The sequence below is a fragment of the Micrasema longulum genome, unplaced genomic scaffold (assembly GCF_059751315.1).
Source record: "Micrasema longulum isolate JH-2025_06_02 unplaced genomic scaffold, ASM5975131v1 h1tg000008l, whole genome shotgun sequence".
In the NCBI taxonomy this organism is placed as follows: Eukaryota; Metazoa; Arthropoda; class Insecta; order Trichoptera; family Brachycentridae; genus Micrasema; species Micrasema longulum.
Window position 1 is genome coordinate 347,734 of NW_028277216.1, and position 6,000 is coordinate 353,733.

Genomic DNA, 6,000 nt, shown 5'->3' on the forward strand with positions numbered 1-6,000 from the left:
ATATAGAAGGACTGGTACCTGAAGCGTGAGCCTGATTATCTTACTTTCATGTGAAGGGTCCATAGTCCATAGTCGATGACACACACGTGTTAAATTAGTTCACCTGAAGTAGACTAATGACCGATGATGCAATGTCATCATTTTCAATCGAATCCAATACATTTGTAAAATGCAACTCTGAGTATTTCACATGAAATCGGAGGTCATCGTTCTACAGTACATTCACATCGTCCCTACCATGAAGAAATGAACTACAAAGGAGCGTCGTCTATAAAGAGACCACCTCTGGTCACGCAGCCAACGTCAGTCAGCTCGTTCAATCAGCCTAACAAGATCAGTGCAGTTCACACAGTTCCAGCGTGTAGTTCAAGTGCAGTTACTTCTACCCATCATCGCCGCTACGCTCGCGCTACACAACCAAATTCTGTATCTTATTCGCCATGTAATAAATACGCATTAAACAGCAACCTCGTGTCTTCTCTGTCAATCTCTAACTGGGGTAGGAACTCCAACCAAAGCCTCAATTACTTATCCTACACATGTAACAAAAATGCTCAAGATACTCTGCGATTGGTGTACCGATGCAGTGCCCCATGCACCAATAGGTGCGGAAAGGGAATGATGATTATGGTGATGATGATATGAAGTTTAATTTATATTTGTATCAAAATTATTTACATGGATTTTTATTTAGAAGTATTTACAAAACACATTAATATTACAAAGTTAGTGTTTCAATTTTCTTATTATTTCGTCCTTGGTTGAGTGGCTGCAGGCAAATGTGAGACTTCACATAGTAAATTCCTGTAAGATCAAATAAAAAAAATAAATTAAAATAGTCATTTACAATGCGGCGTTGAAGGAAAATCCTTAAGCCCACCATCCACCCGCAGCTGTTATAGGGGAAAGTTATATAAATATTCCTAAGGAATACAAACTCTATGCAGATTAAGGAGGGGGGAGGAGGACTTATGGACAGAGGCCAACACGTCGTCCCCACCCCTCAGGATCCCCTCAATGCCTCTGTTTTTTTTTTCTTTTTAAAAATATGTATGTACACGAACAATTTACTTAAATAAACGTATCCAAATATACAAAAACAATTTCTTAAAACTGTAGTAACATAACAAACTTAACTTACACAACAAACTTAAGTAAAAACACGGATATTTACAATAAGAAAACGGCTTTGAATAAAGAAGGACTCCCTGGGTGGTCAGAGGCAGAGGATCCGAATACCAATTTAAACTATTTGTAAAAAAGTGGCTACTTGATTTGGGTCTCGAAAACTGTCTCGAGATAGTCACCCCACCAAAGCAGTAAAATTGTTAAAATATAATTCTTTTTGCTTTTCGTGTTTTGTATTTGTATCCACACAGTGTCTCTTTGAATATATGTCATTTACTCGTATATTTGGCATTTGTGAGGATGTTGGACCTCCGGGAGCTGACAGTAGCTTGTTACTTGACCCAATGTCTGCGCAGTAGTTAAATGTGTGAGCTGAACTAATAATATAATGTTGTTTTCTTTTTCTTTCTTTTTAAAATTTTTTTTTTTCTCTCTTACTATTATATATGTATATATCTATGTGGATTTAAATGTGAATATGTAATATTTTTAGACACTATAAGTATAATATATTAAATCATGTAAATGAATGCCTCGACACAGGTTGTGCCCAGTGAGGTATTCATATTTTATAAAAAAGTTTTATGTAAAACGTGAAATAATAAATAAATAAACAATGAACATTACAAGTGGGTGATGTCAGGGAAGTTAAAGCCTTACCTTTGAATTGTAAACATGCCTACTAACAGAGATGTTTCAATTTACGAAACAGTGGCAATTATTTGTAAAATAGAATGTGGCGTAAAATATGTTGAAGTGTGGAAAAATTGTTCTCCATCCTTATCACATTGTCAACATTGTGAACAAATACTAATGTTTATTTATCTGAATTTGAAATTTAGAAACTGGTATTGAGTCAGGCGACGTGGAGCGGTTGGTTAGACGGCTAACTGTGAAACTGGCGTCGCGGGTTCGATTCCCGCCAGTTGCAAGAAAAAATCCAAGAAAGGTTTTTTTATCAATTGGTCTGGGTGTTGTGGTGTATTTTTCATTACCTCCTTCCATATCCCCTCTATCCCACCTGCTGACAAGCCTCAAAATAGAGGCTTTGCGGGTTATTCCTTTGAAATATAAAATAAATAAATGTAAGCATTTATTATAATTTTCAATATTGACAATATGCTATGGCGATTGGATTTAAAAAACCTTTCTCCGGTTATAACGAGTAATCTTTACAGCGAGCTAATTCATTCAGTCTCGCCTTCCTCATAACTGAAAGAGATCAGTTTGTATGTTCCCAATAATTATACTAGAGCGAGATCTCATGCCCTGTCTAACACACCCAGAAGCACGCACACGAATGCAAGTCAGAATTCACCCAATCATCGGGTATTTCGCTTGCTAAATACGGCTTCTGCGGATAGTATGGATCTATTTTTCTGTACATATCGGCAGTTTAGCAGCTATCTGCTTTCTATTCATTAACTTATATTTACAGTCTACATTACGTGATGGGTTAAACAGCACACGAAGTAATGCAGACTTCAATAATTGTCAAATTAATAAAATAAAATAAAATATGTTCACAGTAAGTACATTCATAATGGGAATAGGAAGCCTGTAGCTCAATCACAAATAACTATCGACGTGCTAATAAGCGACGTGATAATGATTTCTCACCATGGTTGTTTATCGTATTCGCGATCACAATGCTATATCCGTGAACACCTAATATTAAATGTCAAAATATTTACGTTTCGCGACATATAATCCTGCTGCGCAATCACATATTTGAATCTCACCGGTGTAGATATGGAAAATATTCCAAATCAGCTATTTTTATTTATTATTTATCATGCTTTTTATTGCATTTAGCCAGAAGTTGGCCAGCCAAATGTCAAGAAAAGCAGTCGCCATAGTAATTGTAATTTTATTTATTTTTTTTGTATTGGATACTCTTTACTATTTTGCAAATGCAATATATTGTATTATTTTTTATGGTAAATGCCAATTTTCGCCAATGAACTGTATTTATTTACGAGAAAAACAAACCGACCCGAGCTTTGGCTTAGAGATTACACACGCGTTGGCTTACGACTGCGATAACTTAAGGATGTTCATTATTGTTCATTGTGATCGCTCAAATGGTTAGCTGTTTTTAAGCACGTCGATAGTTATTTGTGATTGAGCTACTGGTTATGTTTGTAGACCTCTGTAAAAGAAAGCGTGGATATCAGAGAAACCTCTTTATAAGAGAAAAATGTCCCGGACTCTTTGGCTCTCTTACATCGACTGTATCTAAAAATTAACTCGTTATGGAGAAAAGATCAAACTGAAATCTCAACAAATGCTTCCTCGTTACATCGGAAATCTTGCTGACTGTATTAGTAATTTTTTTTTCTTACGTTGGCTATTCGCTCCTGGAAGATTTGACTAAACTCCCGAACTCTCTCCAGCGTCCTACGCTGTTCTTCTCTGACTGCTTCAGAAATTGAATCAAAATTCTTAACAGCGGATCCAGTCTCGAATGTCTCTTCCGATGTTTCGTTCTTCGCTGTCGATCCGTGGGCGGACATTGTGATCTGCAACCTGGTTCTGGAAATGGAATACTGTTTTTTTACACCTCAGGGAGCATAGCACCCATGCAATAAGATAATTTTTTATTTTGTACATCGAAAGCCAAGTGAACGCGGTTGAAATGTGATCTCTTCGACGAATGTGTGGGAAATGACAACTACACGTGGACCGGACCATCTTCTAGGAATTCAGCAAAAACATGTGTTTGCACATGTGTGATACTGCGACAGTGACTAGTGACTACGAAAGCTACCCTCCGGATATTTTTATCAGTAATGTTATCCACAGTGTTGAAGTGCTTTATCTGTTTAGTTTTTTATTGTTTACTTTTCAGCACGAACACTTTGCAAATTTACTATTATGCTCAATGTTTGTTTTTGTAAATTTATTGATAATTTTAAGTTGCCAGAATTTCACTCGTCCATGCACTTTGTAGCTGCAAGACGATTAGTAATCTAGCTTCAATAGGTAAATGTTATCAACTATCAAATATCCAAATTTAGTAAGTGAGGTCTAGAATTCCAACCGTCCATGCGCTCAGTAGCTGCAAGACTTGTTGTTATCTAACTTCTATTTTTATAAATTTGTTTTTATTATTATTTTTTAAATATCACGAAATCTCTAAACTTTATTGTCAAATAAAAAATGTAAATAGGGGCTAGATTTCTTATTGTCTATGCGCTCTGTAGCTGCAAGACGTGCTGTAATCTAGCTCCTGTATATCATAATTGGAGACGAGGAACAAGAATCCCAACCGTCCATGCGCTCTGTAGCTGCAAGACGTGGTGGGATATTTACTTATTGTACAGCGCCCTTGAGGTGATTTTCACAAAAAAGGCGCTATAAAAATTATCCATATATAAATATATGACAGGGTTACAAATGATGAAATCAGGCGAGAGTTTAAATCTGAGTCAAGTTTAATTGATAAGGTTAAGAAAGGGTCTCTGAGATGGTTTGGTCACGTAGAACGAATGGACGACAAAAGAATGGTAAAACAAGTATATATGGCGAAAATGAACGGACACGTGAGACGAGGACAACCAAGGACGACGTGGCATTGAATGTAAACGCGGAATAAGAGAGTGTCATGCATAGTCAGTACCTACGTATGTAGTTGCAAACAACTCTGTATTTCTAGAAACTCAATTCGGTATTTTGAAGTCAATAAGATTCAGGAGTTCACAACAATCTAGCATCGAATTTAAAATTTTAAACAAATAAAGAATTTATTTGCCAAGGTTGATTTTAGTCCACCGTTCTCCCTGTTCCGGGCAATCACCCTCTGTTTAATATTTCAATCCGTAGTAAACATACTTTTCCTAGATTTTCCTAGAAATAAATGATCTACCAGTATTCATTTTTAGCTGGGAGCCGCCCGTGATACAGACACAATAGCCATGTACAGTAATTGTATAATACTACTCACCTATCTGGATACAATTATAGTGAATAAATACTCAAATTTAGACGATGGTAGTCATATTTATTGTCTTTGAACAATTCATTGACACAATTGAATAAAAATTTGCACAAAGAGTAATTTATGCTGTAGTTAAGCGAGAAAACAAATCAACTTTTAAAAAATAATAAATGGGGTGGTATTATTAACGCAAAAACGCGCATAGAAAACACATTTTTAACGCGTATTTAAGTACTAAATACACGCAAACTGAGTTATCTCTTCGCGCGCGATTCCATTCGGAATACCAGCCAGGGGTACGTATACTGAAGAGAAGTTTAAATTTATCGTCAATTTTATCTACAAAGTAAAATTAAGTTTTCTGTATGAATTGGGGTTCGAACTGTCAATAAGGTCACAGTGAGTCACATCTTGCTGGAGGATGTGATTCTATAAAATGCTGCAAAGCCCAGTTGCATTCCATCGGCCGCACTACTGACTAGTCCAACTCGTCAGCGAACCCTGGGTAATGGGATCACACTCATAACGGCTTGATCCCAGCAGATAACGAGGGGATGAAAGGACAGATACATATGCCTTCGCTGTTGTGATCGCCAATGCCAGGGGGACCCGGCAAGGCATTAGAAGAAGTATTAAATATAGACTATGTTTAGATTTTTTTTTCTAAACATGCTCAATTAACCGGTTACCGACAAAGATACTTTGAATTTTCAAACAAATATATACACTTTCGTACATAAATATCGATACTAGTTTATACTGTCTCGATATGTACCGACGAAGGTTCAATGTTAGTTATAAAATTGAACCACCTTATACCTAATATTCTTACTGAGCGACGTCTACAAAGAAACTAATGGGTCAAAACATAAAACTGCTTGTTTAAGAGTAGTTTAGTCGCCTTCTGTATTCTGTGGTTTTTACATCACAAT

At 36.4% G+C, this 6,000-nt stretch overlaps 1 long non-coding RNA gene across 1 annotated transcript; it reads right to left on the bottom strand.

The window, feature by feature from the left end:
- Positions 1 to 670: 670 nt before the first annotated feature.
- On the bottom strand, positions 671 to 5,177 carry LOC148285743 (uncharacterized). The gene is made up of 3 exons (XR_015823400.1): positions 5,075 to 5,177; positions 3,474 to 3,663; positions 671 to 804 (listed from the first exon to the last, which is right to left on the bottom strand). It is a non-coding gene; the product is annotated as an uncharacterized LOC148285743 (long non-coding RNA).
- Between the last annotated feature and the right edge of the window lie 823 nt (positions 5,178 to 6,000).